The sequence below is a fragment of the Mastigoproctus giganteus genome, chromosome 6, assembly GCF_048544385.1.
Source record: "Mastigoproctus giganteus isolate SK-2022 chromosome 6, ASM4854438v1, whole genome shotgun sequence".
NCBI classification, from domain to species: domain Eukaryota; kingdom Metazoa; phylum Arthropoda; class Arachnida; order Uropygi; family Thelyphonidae; genus Mastigoproctus; species Mastigoproctus giganteus.
In genome coordinates this window covers 21,861,155-21,884,135 of record NC_143580.1, presented here as the reverse complement: position 1 = coordinate 21,884,135, position 22,981 = coordinate 21,861,155, and the positions used below count along the sequence as shown (strand labels likewise).

General features: G+C 36.9%; 1 long non-coding RNA gene across 1 annotated transcript in view; it reads left to right on the top strand.

Annotated features, from left to right (window-relative positions):
• Positions 1 to 15,603, top strand: part of LOC150084072 (uncharacterized) — a 29,609-nt gene extending 14,006 nt beyond the window's left edge. The window contains exons 3-7 of the long non-coding RNA XR_016547047.1: positions 1,126 to 1,225; positions 1,400 to 1,430; positions 5,095 to 5,124; positions 6,007 to 6,036; positions 15,122 to 15,603. This is a non-coding gene — a long non-coding RNA (uncharacterized LOC150084072). The remainder of the gene's footprint in view (positions 1 to 1,125; positions 1,226 to 1,399; positions 1,431 to 5,094; positions 5,125 to 6,006; positions 6,037 to 15,121) is intronic.
• Positions 15,604 to 22,981: the final 7,378 nt, after the last annotated feature.

Here is a 22,981-nt window from a genome sequence, read left to right as displayed (position 1 = left end):
CTGTGTATGGCAAAAAGATGATGACAAAGAAGCAGGTATGTTTTGGTGCAATGGCAGTGTTGATATTGAAGATTGACATTGCCTTCATCGAGCAAGACAGGAGACATTTCATGCATTAAGGGCATCGTTCTTGAAAATGGACATGAAACTGAAATTGTACTAAAATTGAATGCGATATGTAAGTAGAGTTTGATGTCCTTGGCTTTCGAAAGGTGTGCTGCCACTGGGTGCTCCGACAATTATCAGAGGAGGATGTGTCTGGAGAACCAAAATGCATGGGATGTGTCTGGAGAACCTGTTGCGATACAGCAATGAAATAGGATTTTCTTGTTTGCATGGTCACAGCAGATGAAATGTGGGTTCATCGCTTTACCCTGGAGAGCAAACAAGACTCCATTACCTGGAAACATCGACAATCTCCTGTGTGCAAAAAATTCAAAACTGTTCCTAGCGTTCTGGGATTGCCAGGGTGGATTTCTTACCGAAGGAACAATCAGTGCACGGCTTTACTGTACAACATCGGAAAAACTGAAACTCAACATTCAATGCAAACGACTTGGACTCCTGAAAAATGGCATGATTTGGTTGCATGACAGTGCAAACCACACACTGCCCACCCCCTCATGAGTGGTTGTGCCGTAATCGCTGGGAAACTGTCACATCCCCCATAAAGCCCAGACTTCAGGCTTCCATTTTTTTCAGCCCTCTGGAAAGCATTTCACCACAGATGAGGAAGTTCATTAGGTGGTGCAGTGTCCATCTTTGGGACAAGTGCATCAATAAAACTTTTTTGTGAGGAAGTGTATGTTCACTTATTCCTTGATGTGTAATTCCAACTCCGTGTTATCAAACATTGAGAGTAAAAATGTGTTACCTTATTTTTCAGAAACCCCTCTTTAATACGTTAAATAATTGTGCAGCACTTTTGCAGGAAATGTGTTTTATTACAAAATTAATGGCAAATGCTGTGATGAAAGCAAATTCAGACTAGAGTCGTTGATATGTATAATGAAAAATTTCTCTTCACACCTGAGCATTTAACTAACACCTAAAACTTTTTTCCATCCAAAACAGTGCTTGAATAGCTTCAAATTAATTATTAATATATTCACTTTTTTTTTTCAGATAGTGTGATACCAAAAACTGTGGGGAAAAGATCCACCTAAAAATGGCACTGGAGTAGACACCAGCAAAACCTTCCAACCCAGTTTTGGACTTTTCGTGAGTGAGTAATATTATGACTCGTTTTCTGTGTTGCTGTAGTGCATTGATGAATTTGGCTAGAGTACAGAAAGTTCATGAGTGAATTTCAAAACATACAAACTGAGCATTTAATGATAAAAATTTTACATTTAATATTTAAAAGTTTGGCTCTGATATGTGTTTTTATTGTTTTTAGCTGGAAATGACCAAGACACTGGTTCTACCCTGTAAGTTATTTTGGTTTCCTTATATTTTAATTTCTACCATTTATTTAAGCTTTAATTTATACTTTATGCCACAATCTGATTTCTCAAATTGCTAAATATATTGGTGTTTTTCGTGTAGTTTCTTTTCCATTGTAACCTATTGCTACCATTAGACTTAATTACTGAGCTCTCAGTATGGTACACTAGTTACTCTGCCATTACTCATAACACCTCATAACTGAAAGCAAAGTGGAGGAGAAATTGTTGAAGTTAAACATAAGAAAAGCACCTGGGGTGGATGGGATCTATCCAGTTATATTAAAGGAGGCGGCAAAGCAACTAAGCAAACGCTTAGCCATAATTATGAGAGCATCCTTGGACTCAGCGGAGGTTCCCAAGGACTGGAGAAGTGCAAGTGTATCCCCAATTCACAAAGGGGGATCGAAGGGTGACACGAGTAAATACAGACCAGTTTAACTTCTGTTCCGGGTAAATTAATGGAGTCACTGGTTAAAGATGCATTGCAGGATCATCTGGACAAGGCTGCAGCAATAATTCAGACACAGCATGGGTTTAAGGGAAAGTCTTGTCTGACAAATTTGATAGGATATTATGATGTGGTTACAAAGGAAATGGATGCAAAAAATAATTTTGATATCATATATTTGGATTTCAGGAAAGCTTTTGACACTGTTGCGCATGGAAGACTTGTACAAATTGGAGCAGAATGGTATTAATGGTAAGTTGCTACAATGTATAAAAGGATGGTTAAGTGGGAGAAGACAGAGGGTGGTAATCAATGGGTGCTGCTCTTCGTGGACTAATGTTATTAGTGGAGTCCCACAGGTCCACTGTTTTGTATATTTATCAATGATATTGATGAAAGTATATCAGGCTTAATGTTGAAGTTTTGCAGATGATACAAAGATTGGCAGGGTTGTTAATGACAGTAATGGCAGTGTGCTACTGCAACAGGATCTAGATTAATTTGGGCAGATGGGCTAAGAAGTGGCAACTCAAGTTTAACCTTGACAAATGCAAAGTACTGCATATGGTTAGAAGTAACCCCAGAGAAATGTACCAACTGTGTGGTACTACACTTAAGGTGGTAGAAAATGAAAAAGACCTGGGTGTAATTGTGCAGTCAGATATGAAGTTTTCTGAGCAATGCAGACAGGCTGCCAGGGCAGGTCATGGGGTTTTGTCATATAGGAATTTTGCTAGCAGGGGAATGAAGGGATCCCTCTTACCAAGAGAGGCTTAAGTTCTGCGAATTGCAGTGGCTGGAGACTAGGCACCTGTGCAGTGATGTGATTGAGGTATATAAGGCTTTGAATGGGTTGAGCACGCTGAATTCTGATGGGATCCTTCCACTTGTTCAGATTACGAACCTAAGGGGGCATAAATTCAAATTAAGAAAAGACAGATGTAGAATAGATGTGCAGAAATTTGCCTTTAGCCAGCAGGTGGTTAATTGCTGGAACAAACTTCCATTTGTCATTGTGGAAGTTGATAGGTTAAATAAATTTAAGGAGGAACTGGACAGGCATTTGGAGGGAATGGTGTGATTTTTTTTTTTTTTTTTTTTTTTTTTATTTATTATTATTTTTTTTTTTTTGGCTGATGCTGCATAAGCTCATACTTGCTTTCTTGCATCACATGCCACTACTACTAGGTGGTAGATGACTCAACCGGTGCAATACCACCACTTTGCTTATTGGAGGCTTGAAGTGGCGGAACCTGTGTTGTGTCTAGAGCTAAGTTCCGGCCAACCCTTCCATCATGCAGTACGATTGACGACTTTTGAGGTTATGATGAACATCGTGGCGAGATCCATTATTCCTTACATTGAGGGTATAGCTCTAAAATGGTGTTTGCAGGCTGGACGCTAGTTAGTACACTGGTGTACTAACTGATTCCTAATTCAGTTCACAAATATACATTGTCTCAATTCTAATCTCAACGAGGTCCATCTCCACTTGCAGTCTGCCAAACTAAAGCCAGTTCCTAAAAATGGTGACAAATCCCTCTTTCAATTATCGTCCCATTGCAATTACTTCTACTCTTTCTAAAGTAATGGACAAATCAGCCACTCCTCCCTTGACCACTGCTTATGTTGGTTCATACCTGGGTGATCACCCACCATGTACTATTGCATGGAGGTTATACTCAGGATTACTAACAGTCCCACTATTGTTAAGGTGCAAGCAGAGGATTTGGCTCTCACAGACCGTCTGGACTTTGCCGAAATTGGGTCCACTTGACTTGAGTGTCACCTGAATATCAGTTCCAGCGTTTTAGACTCCCAGGTAGCAAGTACAGCTTGTCTGGCATATCTGAGAGAATGTTTGACAACCTCAAGGACCTTTTGGAATAGACAAATTAAGAGACAGCTTTTATGACCACCCTCATCAGATTAGCATCCTGTTTTCCTTTCAGGGATGGGGCACTGTACAATAGTGCAATGGCATAAGTGTTATGGACTGCTTGATGACTTAAGGTGTATAAAGCACACAAGGGGTTGAATAAAATGCTTGAGGATAGTTGATCTGTAGGGTTGGGTGAAAAGAATGTAAGACAATAACTGAAGACTTGATCTTGTACCATTTATGGACAGCAAGTTTTAAATACAGTCTATCTTGGTTATAATGAGCATTTCAGTTTACACATTCCCATACAATCCCTCACTCGTATAATGATTGTACTACACAGATACCGTACAAATTTTGGTAACTATGTAAAACATTCTTAATTGCTCCAACCCAGTTCTTTGAATAGACAAAAATTAAAAGAGCGACAGCTTTTATGACCACCCTCATCAGATTAGCATCTGCTTTTCCTTTCAGGGACAGGGCACTATACAATAGTGCAGTTTTAAAGTAAAATCAATTAGAACCCTTCCTTTGGAAACTGTCTGCTAATAAAAGGTATCTCAATTCACAAAAAAAAAAGTCAATTATTCTTGAGTTACAACATAATGCAAAAAATGTAGAAGTGTAAAGTTTTCTTTGACCTCTTCAACAGTATTGACATTGTGGAAGAATAAACATGCTTACACAACTGGAAAAGAATATAACTGAAAAAAAAAAAAAAAAACTTTAGAAAGTGTGAAGCAATACTCCAAAGTGCTATTGCTTCAAAGTGCTGGATTTTCCGATCTTGAGGGCTCAAGTGGAAAAATTTGCTAACTGTTCCTCGGTGCATGTTATAACCAAGTTCGACTGTATTAAAATAAAAAAAGTAAACTGCAGCCATTATCCATGCAGGATGGAAGCTGTCTCAACAAAATGGACCATAATTTGCCATGCTGGTCCAGTTGGCAGATCAGTTGTAGTTAGCAGTCAGGGGCTTGAACCGGGGTCCCATGGAAATGTATTGTTATGAATATTTCGTTTTATATTATTTTTTAATTTTTGCTGATGAGAGTCTTGCATAATTTTTCTCCTGACTAACGCAAAATTGACTTCTGTGCTCTGCAGATTTTACTTGTGCCAGCAGGCTGTGAGCACTGCTTCCCTATACTAATTACTAAATGAACTGCTGTGATGACATTTCCTTAGGACACCTCTTATATTATATGAAGAGAATAAATGCCCTTGCTGAGTAGTAGTGTTATTTATTTAGTCACTTATATAATAGAGATATCGATTGTGAATTTGCTTTTTTCTTTTCTTTTTTTTAATAGGTTGATGAGAACAATGGGATCTGTTCACAAGTAAGTTGGCATTATAAATTTTTAATTTTATAAACAGTAGCAGCTTGTGATGAAATGAACTTAGGACACCTTCTGAAATGTACTTGACAGAGAGAATATTTCTGATTAGAATGCTTTATATATATATATATAAACAAACACATACACAGCTGTCTAGAAGTTAACGTCTTTCTTATCCTTTTCAGGTCTGACTATATCTGCTGCTAAATTTCTAAAACAATAGTAAGTTTTAATTTTTTTTTCTGATCCAAAATTAATAATAAATCAGCCAGATTTTTAAATTGCACTAATGTTTTTGGATGAAATCTAAACAGATTTTCTTAAAAATTAAATGAATTTCATCTTGATAAAATGCATCATTGTGTACTTAAGTAGTTTCCTCTTAAGGTTTGCAGCCATGTTTCTTTTTAAATGCATATTTCTGGGTGTGTTTTTTATCTCTGCCCTCAGTAATGACCTTTTAAATTCTGAAGTAATTAATTTTCTATGAAGAAAACAGTTAATTAGTTGTAATTAAAGTTTTATCTGTATCTCATATTGTGCTCTTAGTGTTATTTAGATTATTTATACTCTTAAACATGTGATGCCGTGTTGTATTTAGTTTAACTTAAATCATCGTATATATTGTAGAAACAGATTTTTATCTGTTAACAGTAATTGTGTGACAAGCCCATTAAAATTTTAATGAATAATGCCTATAGCTTACACCTCAAATACCTGGAAAATTATACAGATTACTGTGATGAAGATGTTCTGACACCTCTAGTGAAATACCATGATCATTTTTTTTAACTTCTGAGAATGTATATACAAAGTAAAGTATTCATGTATGCTGAGACTTTAATATTAAGTTTATTAATTTGTTAAAATTTGTGGTTGCAGGTGAATAATAACTGAAAGTCCATTGTTTTGGTAAGTATCAAATTTTTCCATTCAGATTTTTAAAGCTTTAATTCCCTCAAGACCAATTGGATTATTTTAATATTGTTTAAGGGTTCATTGAACACAGCATCTCCGGATGGCTGGTTTATCAAGAAAAATAGTTAAGTTATGGGGTTTATACAGAGTAGGAGTAAGTTCTAATCTATAATGCACTTTCAGAAAATTGCATCCTGGATTTTCAAAATAACCAGTGAAATTTGGGTGGGGGGGGGGCATTTTTATTTTAAAGAATGCCTAACTACCATATACCTCCTCAAAAGGAAATGTTTTCTTATTTTGAAATTAGTTTTAGTAATTCTTCATACAGGAGACAAGTTTGCAAGTACTAGTAAATGCTTAAATTGCTTGTCAGCACGTGGGCATTTACTAACTTGTTTCCAGACAACAGTTTATCTGAAATTTCACTAACTCCAACCTGCTTGATTTTCTGTTCCAATCCTTTGCAGTTTTCCTGTGTGATATACAGGAAACATCGGTTTGACTTTCTTTGAACTTAATTTATGCAACAAGTAAATAGCCATCTATTTTATTTATGAGTCTTGCTCCCCAAGTTCTGTACAACTTCACTTTGAAGTAGTGGTGAAGAGTATAAAAGTTGCCAAGAGGTGTGAATTATCTCCTTAGATAATTGTTTCCCCTCCTACCAACCATTGCAGCAAAAAGCTGACTTCTTAGCACTATATTGCTAATTACTATTACTATATGAATTTCGTTGGCAAGGTCATTGCATTTATATAAAGCATTCTTCCCATTAATGAGATCACCTTTCAGTTTGACAAATTATAATGTAAAAATTGTTACCTGAACACCTCACTTCTAATACGTAGTAACATTGCAGCAAGCGAAATGTCACTGTTAGAAGTGAAGTAGTCAGTTACACAGAGTGGCATTGCAACAAGAAAAATAAAAACTAGTGATCACAGTTTTGTTTGTACAGATTCTTTAGGAGAGTTAAAGTGAAAAAAAAGTCTACTTAGCATCATTTCTAGTGTTTTGCTAGTCCCTAGGAAAGTTTTAGGATCACTTTCAGATTCAGAAACCCTGGTTCCTTCCACCCACAGATTGTAAAGTGTTATAAGTGTTACTTTAACAAACCAGTAGAACAAACTTGCAGGTGTTGTTGGTCCCCAAGAAACTGTAAGCTCAGTCACGTGCCAGCATTGAAATATTTGAATGTAGGAATACCTGAAAGAAGAATTAAATTGATATGACATTTTCAGAATGTTGTTTTGGTCCCTGGATTTCATAACTCCCACCCTTCATTCTCCCTACTGAAACATAACAGTTCTGCAGTGCATTCCAAACTTTAGATACTGATGTAATTACCAAAATTGGGTGAAATCCAGCCTATAACTTTATAATCATGTAATCCTTGGAGTAGCAGCAACATGCAGCTTTGCTTGAAGGTGGTATAGAAGTTTCCAGTCTTAAACTTGTGCATCCTCCCATCTAGAACAAGTGAAAAAGATTTGACAACTTGGTTACTTCAATATATATATATACTTATACCCTCATTTGTGAGATGGTTTCTCCATATTATTCAAGTATTTCATTCTTCCTCCAGAGAAAAAAAACTAAGCATAAAAATTTCCAAAGGGGGGGGCTACACTTTGTGGGACTCAGCTAAGAGTACTGGGGAGACATAGTAAGTACAAGTAAAATTAATAATATAGGCTCTTGCAGAGAAAACAGATCAGTGGAGGAACATTACACAATTGCATGTTATAAGTGTGAAATGAAAATAGGCTTACCTGATGTCAGATTTTCAACACTTTACACACTCACTCTGAAAGCTCTTTGTTAACATGTGCCTACATAAATCTCACCTGATTATTACTTCTGATTTCATGTATAAGACAGCCAAGGATGAGCTGAGCATTGACACCTCTTATCTGAATTTTATGTTGACTATTTACTCTGAGGCTTTATCTTGCATACATACATATATATTAACAACTTCATCCCATACGTGCTTCCAGGGCCTAGGCCCATATGCACCTGCTTTATCTTGCAGGACAGATTCTTCTTTAAGAAGGAATAGTTAATTTCTAACTACCAATATCTTGGCCAACAAAACATGATCATAATCTTCACAGCCGACCTACAGTTGGGCCTGGCAACCTCACTGTTAGCTTTGTAGGGTAACGTTTCATGAGTATTATGTAAATGTACAAATATAATATTCATGGAATTGTACAATGGCAAGTGTATTATTCTATCCTATTTATTTCCAGTTTGATATTTTAATAGATGATTGCTGTCATTCATAGTCTGATTTTGGTTTTACTGAAGCTCCAGTTATGTTCTAGGTCCACACTGTATCCTGAAATTCAGTACATGAAGGAAGACAAGGTACAAAACATGACATTTTTCTTTCCACATTAGTGTGATTTCTATGTTCTACTGTAGTATTAGCAACTTTAGTATTCACAATTTGTGAGGAAGCAAGGCTTACACAGCACCAGAAAAAATAACCCATTCCCTCCAGTAATTTCTCCAAACCTTTAAATGTATTCTGACTACCTTCCCACAACTACACATTAAATTTCTTTATTCTCTAACTGAATTCAAGTTTCTGCATTCTGTGCTGCAGCCATCCTTTTCCAGTTTAAATTTAGTTCCCCCCCCCATTCTTTTTCAACCAATATCTATCAGCATCTAGTTACTTAGGTGTTATGCTCTTCAGTTATGTCACCCTGCAGATTCCTAATTTGCAGAAACTGCAATTTTAGAACATTATGCCTTTGTTGCTCATTCCTAAAATAACATTCAAATCTGAAATTGGGAAAAATGTCATATTTGCCTTGTATCCTCTGTGTTAGATGTGATTCTTTTTACCTCTGTTCTCACTTAAGGATTGACAAACATGGTGGTGTCAGTCTGAAATCCATAGAAATGAAAAGTAATATTGAATTGCATGTTGGTCATTCGTACTTGCCAAATGTTTATTTACATCTATTGTCTTAGAACATAATCTTTCTCAGTTGTCCTGATCATGGAAACAGTTTGAAAATGTTTCTTATTAGTGACATCACAAAAAATATGGTAGTTGCAGTCATAAGAATCAAAACTAGTAGTTGAACTGAAAAACAGGTGATTTGGTTACTATTGACAGCAGTTAATCAGTGATTTTAGGTTATCCCATTGTGGCAAACTTTTTATATCAATTTAAAAAATTGTTTTACCAGTGCCAGAAGAGGATCACAAATACCGAGTACAAAATTGTCTATCTTCCGAACAAGCCAAAAGCAGGTGGCAGTTCAAAAAAAAAGAGAAATGCTAGCATAGCACAAGAGTATTGAAAAAGGTGATTGAGCACTTGATAGTAATAATCTGTGCCTGTCATCTTATTAATTAGTGTGCTGGACAGATGTTTTCCTTCCTTTGAAATTGGATGAATACTTGTGGAAATTTTCTACTATCTCAAAAATAAGTGATAAAAGGGAAACTGTTTTACAACTGATGGATAACATAAATTTATTTTGAAGCAATGCACAATAAGACAAACTGGTTTAATAGTCTGGTATAATGGTGGCACCCTTTAACAATGTTTAAAGAAGTTAGTCTGAGAAAAACCTTATCAGCATCTTTTCAGTTACAGAATGAAAGTACAAGCAATTGCTAGACAGTGGCACTCTTGTTAAAATCCACTTCATGATCCAAATGTTTTGAAAAAAGATAAATTAATTTTTATCTGCTTTATGTAGCAGCACCTTGCAATATTGTTTTCAGCTGGATTACTTTTCAGCAAAAGTCAGGGTCCAATGAAATTACTGCAGAAATTTGTGTCAGTGATGGCTTGGTCTGTTCCTGTCATGTAACAAATTATTCCAGTTTACCTTGGTGTTTTTTTTTTTAATTTTACAAAAATAATTTCCATAATTTGTTTGGCCCAATCACCCATAACATTGTTTTATCAAACTTATGTGCATTGCATAATCTGTGAATAGCCCTTTATTCTTATGATTAAAAAGGATTATCGATTTTGGTTGTTTAGATAACATGTTCTGAAGTTTTGATTTTTTTTCAGGGTAGCTCAAGCGATCAACTGTATAAAATCAGAACACTTCCTATTCTTAAGAACTCTTCAGATGAATCTATTAGTTACAACTGTAAAAATTCCATTTTGTAGAAAACATGGTCACCATGTGGGGAAAGACCAATATCTCATCAGAAGGCCAGAGACAGAACTATAGTGGAAACTTGATCCAAAGGGTGAACCTAGAAATTGGACAAGCAGCCACAAACGACTTATCATAGTCGTATGTCTATGATAAAAGGCAACCTTTTTGAGTGAAGAGCCACTTTTGATCTAATTAAAAAAAAAAAAAAAAAGAGAGAGAATCCGTTGAGCCACACTTGAGCTCAAGGTTTTAAGAAATGGAAGAGTGGGAGGGTGTTTAATTAAAAAATATATATTTTGAAATATTTATTAATATTTCTAATGTGACTTGCTGCTGAACTTCTTCAGTGAGTCTTTCAACATCAGGGAAATATGCTGTAATTTTCATCTTTAAGCATGCTGAGGGAATTGCATTACTCGGACAGTTCCTTTTGATTTATTTTAAATATAGCTTATATTTGAAAATATTTTGCCTGCACAAGTTCGTCGAACCAGAAACTGAGCAGCTCCGAATAAAAATATTTTCAAATTTATATAAATGTCCAGTAAGATACTCCATGCATCCAACAGAATTTGGTCTTGCTTTTTCATCTCATTTTTGCTGTCCATTTGTGTAGAATTGCAAGGAAAGTGCTGCAAACAAAACTTTCATCAGTCGATTCCTACAACAAGGGGTGTGACGACAAGCCATTTTGCTCAAGAGTGAACGATGGAACCACAGCAACCCAAATGAGACCTGCGACGCAGAAGGTCTGTGGCACTTTCAGCTTTTCATCCCAACAATGTATATCTCTTTTGTGAAAATACATAAAAACATGATATTAATTTTGAATCTAATCCTTCATACACATTAGGAATTGTTGGCGCAGATCAGAAAAGTGTTCTTAATTTGGTACATGTCAAATGTACCCTCGAGCATTGGAAGTTTAGTTATTTTCACGGTTGAGAAGAAACATTTCTCCTGGTTACGATTATGCATTGTAGAAAATATGATCATGTAATCAATGAAATTTTCTCACAAAATAAACATAATTCGGAGTTTGGAATCGAATTTAGCGATAAACTTCTTTTTCTTTTCTTTTTTTTTTTTTTTTTTTACCATGCTACAAATAATAAATCAATTTGCTGGATGGCTCAATAGATGGGGCCACCATCTTTACTTTCAGATTTTAGAAGGTATAGTACAGTATATTTGATAAATTACTTAATAAGATTTTGATTTTTCAAATTGTTTGACTATCTGTTTTTCTCTCTGAAAATACATTCAAACAAATAAGTAACAGATTAAAGACGTCGCACGCCCCTGTGATGGAAGGGCTGCAGAATACAAACCTTTGCTTTAGTACTGTTTTACATATGCCATTTCTTAGTTACTATAGAAACAGAAATAACTCTGCAAACATAGTTTCAATCCCATGACTTTTGCTTTAACTGTTGAGGAAACAATATTTTGTCTTGTTTAGTATCAAGGTTGCGTGCTTGGATTGGCTGTGGTTCCATCGTTTGAAGTGGCTGTAAATATGCACACAAAACGTCTCATTGTCTTGTCGTCGTACACCTTGTACATCGCCTGATGAAGGTTTGATTTTGAACAGCTCTCAGTTCCTCTGAAGTTACTTTACATATGGAGGATTTTGACAATGAATTTAATTGGAATCATGTTCAACACCTAACCCAAACAGTCAACGTCAGATGTTTCAAGCATGGATTACTATGGCGATCTGTCATCAGTTACTATGCCACATTCAGATCAATCAACATACTCCCTTGACCCTGATGTTCAGTTACCGGCTGCGAAGCCTCAAGATGATATTGAATTTTGGAATCCATATGCAGCGAGTGAAAAGCGGCTTTTCAACGTCTGGGGCATCTACAGAGCCAGTTATGCTGATCAAAGATGGCTTTACAACAACATATACGGGGTACTGTAGTCAGGTTTAACTTTTTTCTTGGTATTTTAAATCAATGGAGCACCTTGACAGTGTTATTGGATGTAGAAAGAACGGGGTGTTGTAATTTCGATAATCGAAGAATTTCAAACATGTCTACACATTGAAATGTATATCGCATCTGTTCAGATAAAAGCAATGTACCCAGGTCAGTGTTTGTGTTACTTTTTGTGATTTGTAACTAGTTCTGAAAAAAAAGTTATCAATTAAAAAAATATCTATTTGTAAAAATATCATGCCTGTGTTTTTTCTTAGATATTAGAAAATAAGTTTAATTTTTTCCATTAATCAATCAGCAAAAACACTTAAAATTAAATAAAATCATTAATTTCAGATTCTCACTTTTCAGTTTGCATATAGTATCAGTAGATGGGGTGTCACCTGTGGTGTGGCTAGTGGGAAAAATATATCCACAGGTACTTGTAAACACTGTTTAGGAATGTGGATTTCAACAGGGGCAACCTTGTTTCACTTTTTCAGCTTACAGAAAAGATCAATATATATTTAATCATCAAAGCACAAAATTAAAGAAAATAATTAATTTCAGATTCTCAACACTAAATGAACCTTTTAAACAAAGTCGCCATTTTATCTGTGAGAAAAGGAATTGAGTTCTTTCTGCTATGTGTGACCATAAGCTGACCATTGTTATTTTTGAGATTAAACAGTGCAAAAAATAATAACAAATCAACTTGCAGAAACATACACTAGTTGGAGCCAGTCTTAAACTTTAAAATGCCATGTCATTGCACATGTTACTTGCCTTGAAAGCATTGTGGGTAAAAAGATATTTGGTTGCTGTGATTCTATTTTGTCTTTCTAAGGAATGTTATGAACTAAGAAAACACAAAAAATCGTATGTTTGCTAAGGTGACGTCAAGAGCTCTGTAGCTCAATAGTAGCCAGTTAATAAAAAAAAACCGGTGCCAAATAAAAGTACATTTTTTCATTAAACTTAGCTCTGTATGCAGAATACAGAGCTCTTGATGTCACCTCACACGCTGTTAACTATAACAGGTACATTTACACATTCCTACAACTAGCCGTGGGGATAAGCACCAAACGACATGGGTTTGACCCTCAGGAGAATAAAATTTATCTTTTAACTTTAATTGAAAATTGAGTAGCGCCTTCTAGCGAACGAAATAAGAACTATATATTTTCCCCTCCCGACTCAGCAGCTAAGCCTAAACCTTGACTCACCTTGCCGGCACACGCTCTACACCAATACTGCAAAACATGTGACCTTGACAGCAGCACAAACGAAAATCGACACCAAATCCTCGATTTCAGTTTTTTTTTTTTTTTTTTTATGCCCTCCACATGGCTTGTGCATTGTTAGCATTGTTTGAGACTAAATGTTTTGAAATAATTGTCAAGGGTTCAAACCACCCAATTGTCTCCCCACAATGATGCACTGCCCTACCTGTTTAAACACCAGCCATATGCAAATTTATGATTTTTCTCTCCTTTAAAGAAAGATGAATCTTGTGCCCAATATAGACCATTTCCACAGTGGATGATAACCACTGAAATCACTAAAAATTCAAACTACAGGTGGGAATTGTAATTAGTCTCAAGTTCTTAACTGGGAAACCCATCCACGCATTGAAAACTAATCAATTGACTTTGAATTCCTTCAGCTAGCAAATTGTTGCAGTTATCAACAAGTTGCTGGCTAAAAAGTTTCCTACAATCTAATCTTGTCTAAACCCTCTGAACAGAGTGCACACACCTATTTCTGTTTTGTTTCTCACAGACAGGTACAAGTTTTTTATTTTTAAAGCCACAGTCTAAAAAGTGCAAGAGCCCAAGACCTGTAGAAATGACAATGAATATCGCAAGTTTGCTTGTTATGACTCAACCAGTGCCTTCAGCAAGCTTCCATCTTATGGTTTGCCAACTGCTTTTTGTAATTGGTTATCCAGATTTCTCTCTGATTGCTCACTGAGGGTGATGGTAGATAAGTGTTTTCTAACTTCTCCAATAATGCTGGTGTCCCCCAAGGTTCAGTTCTTTCCCCTGCTCTTCCTCTTGTATATTAATGACCTTCCATTGACTGGAAATCCTATCCATAGTTTACAGATGATAGTACATTGCATTCCAGTTTCAGAAACCTTATTGTGAATAATTGCTACCAATTCCTTAAATGCTGTTCTCCAGTGGGGCAAAGACTACCTGGTTGATTTCAATCCTAAAACTCAGTCTTGTCTTATATCTTGCAAAAAGGATTCTTATGCATATCTTTGGTGACACCAATTTCTAGGCAAAATGATATCTCTTTTGGGGATTGCCCTGTCTTCTAATCATCTAAAAAACTTAGTTTTGCTCTTGGCGTTACTTTTCTTCCAAACAGCTTTTCACCTGTACAAATCAGCCCTACTGTGGAATATTGTTCCCACATCTAGGGCAGTGTCCCCAAAACCTCTCTCAGGCTTCTAGATTCCGTTCAGAAGAGGGCAGTTAGGTTAATTAATGACTCATCTCTAACAGTCTCCACTCGCTGTCTCAATGACTTACTGTTTCTGCTGCATGTCTTTTCTACAGATACTTCCATGGGCACTTCTGAATTGGCTTTTATAATTCCCGCTCTCTTTCAAAACAGTCCGAAACCGTACATGCCGCCAATATCCATTTACTGTTCAAAACCAAACTCTCATAACCAACTTTTCATTTTCCTTGTTTATTGATTCAACTGCTGTTTTCTGGAACAGCCTTTATGTATTTCCTGAAAATTAGTCTACAGAAGTTCAGGTCTGATATCAACAAATATCTTCTTGTTTTCTCAACCTCTAACCCAAGCACAGTACCAGAGGTTCTAATACCTCTTGTTTGGGGTTTTCGTAAAAAAAAATATATGCAATCCTGGCAATCTGATTGGTCAGCAATTGACATTACAATCCACAACTGCATAAAAGGGTGAATTTTTGGGTGGGTTACTGTTTTATGGTTACTATTATTCATAGCATTGGTTTTTTTCCAGTGAAGTGCTGTGGTTATTTCGATTCAGAGCCTGTTATCAACCTGTGCATTGCAGAAGAATCTGAGATTAATTTCGAGTGTTCGGGGAGTGATAATGTATCGTTTTCACCTTTATGGACCTCAACTCCTGTTAACTTTTCATCAGTCCTTCCAGTGGAGGATATCACCACGGCAAGCTCAGTCTTTTTGACCCCAGTTATGACACTGAAGAGTCATCACATCTGCCCAGTTTGAATCTCGTCAGGAGTCTCGATCCAGAGATGGGAATTTAAGATCATCTATCAAGTGATAGTGTCTTTCCAACATCATGGGCTTCAATGATTCTGATCAATTGCTCAGCCCAGAGCGTAGTTCTTAAATCTAATGATGGGTATTCCACTTAGCCTTATTTAGATTAAATGTTAGTTTCTACAGACTGTTGCTTGCATTCAACGCTAACTTTGTAAGACAGTTTTGTATGCATTAAAACTATGCTTTTGTAAATTTTATGAGTCCCTTTCTTAATTTTAAAGGATAAGTACTATTGTGAAAATAACTTTAAATGCTAGAGGTTAATGATATCAAAGACTGCAGTGGTTTTAGAGAGATTGACAAAAAACTTTTCTTTGACATGTATGTAGGGGCTCTGCAAGTTTTTTTTTTTTTTTTGCAGTGATACATAATCGTGTTAATGACATTAAAACAATTTCTTTTATGAAAAACAGTCAGTTCTTTTGTTTTGTTCTCCTGAGCCTTTTGGGAGGCAATGTTGCTAAAGTAACACTTGTGTACTGTCTGCTGCTTGTACCTCAGACCAATCAGCGCACTTGCTTTCTTGCATCACATGCCTCTATTACTACTAGTTTTAGCTTCACATTGGTTAATTATGCCAGCTGACTAATTACTTCATTGGCTATTTACATCAGCAACCTATTCTTCAGTTTCAGAATCATCCAAATTTGCCACAGTTTCATTGTTTAAAATTGTGCATCCAGCATCCATATCTGGCCAATCATTTACTTCATCAAAATATTTTTCAAACCAGGAACATTCTAACAAACTGCAATTTTTGTTTCTTTTGGATTGTTTTCTGTTTCAATTTGAATATATTTCTGGCCACAACTTCCAGTTTTGTATTTGAACTGGAACATCATTCCAGGCATCAGCAACATTGAAAAATTGCATCTTATACAGTGTAGCTTTCTAAAACTGTCAAATCTAATTTATTTTCTGCCTAAATAAGTTTTTGAATGAACATTTTACAATAATGACGTTATGTGTTGATCACACCTTGGTCCTTCGTCCATCAGTTGAATGAGATGTTTGCTGAGAGAAAATGGCAGGATATTTTGCCATCATTGATTTTTAAATCACACAGGCGCATTGTGGGAAACATTTAGATCTAGGCTTTTGGTTTTCTATCACAACCTGCTGGCATTAGCACATACCATTATACTGATGTAATCTTTTTGCATCTTATATCCTGCTGCCATATGTTCAGTCATTGAGGACATCAAATTAAGGGCAGTCTCAATTGTATTATTTTGGTCTTCGATTAGCTGTTGCTTTCTGTAATTTTTCATGATAAATTCCTGTGCTAATTGCACTTAACTTCTCAGCATGGATTTGTCACCAAATTTGTCCAACCATCTGACTCTCCACGTAGTTTATTGATTTCTATGGCTTTTTCGATTATTATAGGTCTCAACAATGGAATCCTTAGCTATGTTTTTGAACAAAACATTGCTGTGTCCAGTTGTTTGTTCCATTTTTTTGTGATTACCCCAACACTATGTTATGTTTCTGCCATTTCAATGGATCTGTGTTAGTAGCACTGGTTCGTCACTGTCCTCCCCACCGGGTGAAAAAGGCCCAGGTTCAAATTATCTTAATCCCAGAAAAAAGCCCATCAATGACATGGGCTTTTTTCACTCCATGGCCAAGTTGGTTTCAGGTCTCTATAATGCTGATGTTTTATGTGATAAATCCTTGTTGAGGTTTGAATTTTGCAGTAATTAATAGTTTTATCCTATTTTATGATAACATCACACAATTAATAAATTTTTGTCCTTAAAAGTAAAGAGGCCAAAAAAAAGTACAGGATTTAAAGAAATTTAAATTATTATTAAAACAAAATATTAAGTATTACAATGTACTGCTAAAAAGATCAGGCTTTCATATAATGTTAGCACATCAAAATAAAAGTTTCATTTGTTTAAGGCTTAAATTATGGGGCCATGTGACACAAGTGCATGTTGTAATTGCCCAGTTATATGGGGCGAATTTGCATTAGTAAAGGCACGTGATGTAAGAAAGCAAGCTTCTATAGCATCAGCCAAAAAAAAGTTTCTAATTTCACCCATTCACTTGCTCCAGATATTTGTCTAGTTCTGCCTTGGATCTGTTTAAGCTATCAACTTTTACAACATGAAAGTTTAACTTGGGGCACTTTACCCACCGGCTAGCCAGGTGGGTAAAGTGCCTGCCTGGCAACCCAAAGGGCGCAGGTTCGTATCCCGCGTTTGGATCACAGTAAAATGCACAAGCTTTGCGAGGTGCATTATGGCCACAGAACAGCTGATGTACCAACTAACAAAAAATTATTTTTTGTTCCAGCAATCAACCACCTGTAACTATCTAAAGGCAAACTTTCATGCATCTATCCTGCAACTGTCTTCAATTGGAATTCATGTCCTCTCAAAAGATTGTTCTGAGCAAGAGGAAAATCCCATCAGCATTGAGCACGCTCAAATCATTCAAGGCTTTATACACCTCAATCAGCCACTGGCAGAGGTGAAAGATTCTTGCACTGCTTCTGTTGGAATGAGCAGAAGCCTGAAAAACAAGATGCAGGATATTTCAGACTGCTGGGAGTCATTGTGGTACAAGTAAACACTTGCTTGGGTATAGAAACAGGTGCATGTATACTTGTGTGTACACCAATGCTAGGAGTTTAGTAAATAAATTTGAGGTATTGCTCAAAACCTCAAAGGCAGATATTGTTGGGGGATTTCAGAGACGCAGTGTCACACAGATATACGGAATGCGGAACTCGAATTTGGGGACTACAATGTCTAGGAAGGGAGGAGGGATTATGCTATTAAGAAACAGGAAATCCAAGGAAGTGATGCCAGTCGACATCGCTGGACAAGTCAGTTTGGTCTGACATAAGCATTGGGAGATCAAAATTGAGAGTAGGAGTGTGCTATAGGCCTAATGACCCTGATGAGTATAATAAGCTACAGGGAGTGGGTCAGTAAATCTTGTAATGGGGGATTTTAATTTCCCAGATATTGACTGGATTTTGGGGGCTGGTCACTCACCAGCAAGGCTGATTGTTTTCTACATCGGCAACTAGAGGGAGTAATACTCTTGGTTTGATTATCAGTAGTGATTCTTGGTGCATTAAGAATCTGCAGATAAATGAACCACTAGGTGGCAGTGATCACACAGTGTGCTGAGGTGGGATTTACTCAGAGGTAACTACCGTTAGGCTTATTGCTTTCGTAAAGGCAACGACGATGGACAGACACAGTATTTAAATTCTATACAGTGGGACCAACTGATGAGGTTACCAACAGCAAATTCAAAATGGGAAGCATTCAAAGAACTTATCTTGGAAGCTACTAGGCTTTACATACCAGCTAAGAAATATTGTTCAAGGTTTAGGCCTGAATGGATGTCAGATGAACTAATGAGACATATGGCAGAGAAGAAAAATGCATGGGATACATACAAATTAACACGTGACAAGCCTATGATAGATGCAAGTTGATCTGTAACCAAGTTGCAAAGGAGGTTAGACAGGCGAAAGCAGATTACGAGAAATCTTTGGCAAGGGATGCAAAGAAAAACAACAGAGTTCTTATGTAAACTCTAGAAGGAAGGGGATGAATCAGATTGGTCCGCTTAATATCGATGGGTCAACTGTTGATCATCCTGCTCAGTAGCTAACAATCTGAATGAACATTTTGCATCAACATTCACGCATGAGTTATTCAGTGAGGGGAATGCCAGAGGTGTATTCAACTCTGGCAGTAGGCTAGAGAATCTTGTAATAACAGTAAAGTGGAGTAGAAATTGTTGAAGGTAAATACAAGAAAGGCACCTGGGGTGGATGGGATCTATCCAGTTATATTAGAGGCAGCAAAGAAAGTAAGCAAACCCTTAGCCATAATTATGGAGCTTCCTTGGACTCAGGGGAAGTACCCATGGACTGGAGATGTGCAAATGTGACCCCAATTCACAAAGGAGGATCAAAGGGCGACACAAGTAATTATAGACCTGTTAGTTTAACTTCTGTTCCAGGAAAATTAATGGAGGCACTGGTTAAAGAAGCACTGCAGGATCATCTAGACAAGACTTCAGTTATAGCTTGGACACAGCATGGTTTTGTTAAGTCTTGCCTGACCAATTTGATTGGATAATATGAAGCAGTCACAGAAGAACTGGATGCAGGGAATAACTGATACTGTTGCACATGGAAGACTGCAGCACAAATTGGAACAGTGTGGCATTGGAGGCAAATTGCTGCTATGGATAAAGGGATCGTTGAAGGGGAGAAGCCAGTGGTAAACAATGGACACTGCTCATCGTAGATTAATGTTATTAGTGGAGTCCCCCAGGGTTAAGTGTTTGGTCCATTATTGTTTGCTGTATTTATAAATGATATTGATGATGGTATATCAAGCTTAATGTCCAAGTTTGCAGACGATATGAATGTTGGCAGGGTTGTTAATGACACTAATGACAGTACACTGCTGCAACAGGATCTAGAAAAGTTGAGCAGATGGGCTGAGAGGTGGCAAATGAAGTTTAACATTGACAAATGTAAAGTACTACATATAGGAAGCAATAATCCCAGAGTAACGTATCAATTCTGTGGTACCACACTGACAGTGGTAGAGAATGAAAAGGACCTGGGGCTAATTATGCAGGCAGATATGAAGTTTTCTCAGCAGTGCAGATGGTCTGCAAGAGTAACTCATGGTGTCTTGTCAATGATATACAGGAATTTTTCTAGCAGGGATAAGGAGGTGATTATCCCTTTGTATAAGGCAATGGTCAGACCACACCTTGAGTACTGCATACAGGTCTGGAGGTCTCATTTCAGAAGGATGTAGAGCTGCTGGAACGAGTACAGAGAAGGGCAATAAGATTTGTGAATGGAAAAGAGGGTTGCTCTTACGAAGAAAGGCTTGAGTTTTGCAAATTACAGTGTCTGGAGACTAGGCACCGGCGAGGTGATCTGATAGAGGTGTATAAAGCCTTGAATAGTTTGAGCATGCTGAATGCCGATGGGATTGAGCATAAATGTTCTTGCTCAGAATAATCACCTGAGAGGGCATAAATTCAAATTGAGGAAAGACAGATGTAGGATGAATGTACGGAAATTTGCCTTTAGCCAGCAGGTAGTTAAATTTATTTAGGTTGATAACCTAAATAAATTTAAGGCTCAGCTGGACAGGTATTTCGAACGAACGCAGGGGGTGAAATGGGAGTGGTTTTTTTTTTATTTTTTTTTTTATCTGATGCTGCATAAGCTTGCTTTCTTGCATCATATGCCTCTACTAATGTTTATTTCAGTAGCATTCTGGACATGGATTGCTAGATCAGTAGCGGCAAAGGGGACCATAAAATTCTGTTCAGTTGAAGAACAGAACCTTTCCAATTTATGTTTTTAAAAAGAATCTTTAAATCCTGTGCGAATGGAGAAGTGATGATATTGAAAACGTTCTCTGGTCACTAGTCCAGTCGGTGAAAATACTCCAATTAGACAAACTGAACTGGTTAGGCAAACTGAACTGGTTAGAATCTGGTTAGGCAAACGAACTGGTTAGAAACTGGTTAGGCAAACTGAAGATAGATTGAAGATAACTTGTGGGAGTTGTTTGACTCCAACATGTTACCAAAAGCACTGGACTGATAACTCAGTAAACTGTCTGCACCTTAATCAACTGCAAGCAAGCATGAGAAACTAGAATGACTCATCCCATTTCAACATAACACAAGCCCACACCATTAAATCAGTAACCTTTGCTCTTAAAAATACAGGCAGACTGACTGTAGTTTGCTGGGGGAAAGGGGGTAACAAGGTACAAGTGGTACTGACCCAGCATCGATTTGTCCATTTCAAAACAACTTTAAACTGCATTTCAATTCAGATTTTTTTTTTTTTTTCCCGAGCCGTCTTAATTTAGCAACCCTTCTAATAACCGTATAACGTCTTTGTCTTTACTGTCTATTCCTGTATAGTAATTGCTTTAGACACATTCAGAGGGCAGTCTCCTAGTTTATTGAGAGATTTAGCAATTATGGATTCCTAGTCACAACCTCAATATAGTGTTAACCTATTATCATTGCTATTGACGTAAGCATTTATATAATACATAATTGTGAGAATCAAACATTTGGAGTAATCAATATTTGTAAATAGCAATTATATATAATCATAAATAAATAGCTTTATGATTATATGCAATTTCTTCAATTCCCTCAGAAAATATCTATGTACAATGTCCTTGTTCTGATCAAAGAGTCATGTGTCCAACAACCTTTTGGTAGGCTTGATCATTACACAAGAACCATTAGCATGAAGTGAGAATGCACTCCTCAGAAGATTAAAGATTGTAAGGAAGAAAGTTATTAAAGGTATATTTAATTTCAGGAAACGCTGACAATTTACAATTTTGCATGACCCCCATTAATTGGGCACACAGCAGAGGGTGAGTCAATGCATATTAAATTATGGAATATTAAAACTCACCGAATTCATCTCCACTTTCAAAATATTACAAAATGAGAATTTGTAGCTGCAGACGACACAGTTGCAATGTATGAATATCGCATCCAAGACCCATTCACGATCGCCAGCCTGTCTCACACTGGGCTGAAAAAACTCGAGTTCGAATCCTGTAAGCTATATGATGAATTTCTATGGGCCAATTTTGTAAAGGTTTTTTTTTTTTTTTTTAAGCAAATGGGCACATTGACCACAACACAGTTTTGCAGAAACATATGTATGGCACAATACAGCTTAAATCGATGCACCTAAGTCCTACAGCAGCAGCAGGAGGAGCACATATTTGAAGCCCAAATTTCTGGGCCTAGTTTTTTTTGGATATATTTATTTTTAGTTTTGCTCAAATGCATGTGGGACCTATATGATTTTAAAGCAGTTAATTAGATATTTTGAGTTAGAGATTGGTATTTTATAGTAAATGAGCTTTCCTTTTTTATATAAAAATATGTTTCAGTGTACACCACTGCTTGCTGTGCTTGAAAACATACTGCCTCTGCAAAATACAAGAGGCGTTTGAAAATTTCTGTACTAATGTATAGTGCTTAAAATAGGGACCCACCAAGTTTCAAGCAGTTTGATTAACATGTTTTTTAATTACATGTCCTGAAATGACAAGTTTGTGAGAATGCTGAAGGATGGACAAAATCTGTCACCATGCAGTCATTCAATTTGGTGAAGAAAAGGGACTAAGGCCAAAGGCAATTCACCATGATATGGTTCAAACATTGGAGGGGGGGATACCACTTCCTGTCCAATGGTTAAGAAGTGACAGCAGAATTTAAGAGGAAAAGCATTGGAAGACCTGCAACATCCATCACTCCAGAAGTTGACAGTATGCACGATTACAATTAGTCTCAGTTGTGGCCGGGATATGGTCAATTGTGACCATCCCGGCCACAATGGACTATGTGGGAAAGATCGTGTGTCGGGGCATTTCCACTCCGAAACATCCCACGAGTGCTCAATTGGATGAGGGCGGCCAAATTTGGAGGCCAATCAAGATCGGTGATACCTTCACTGTGTTCCTTGAATCACTCATGCAGAGTGCGGGCCCAATGACACAGGTGCATTATTGTCTGG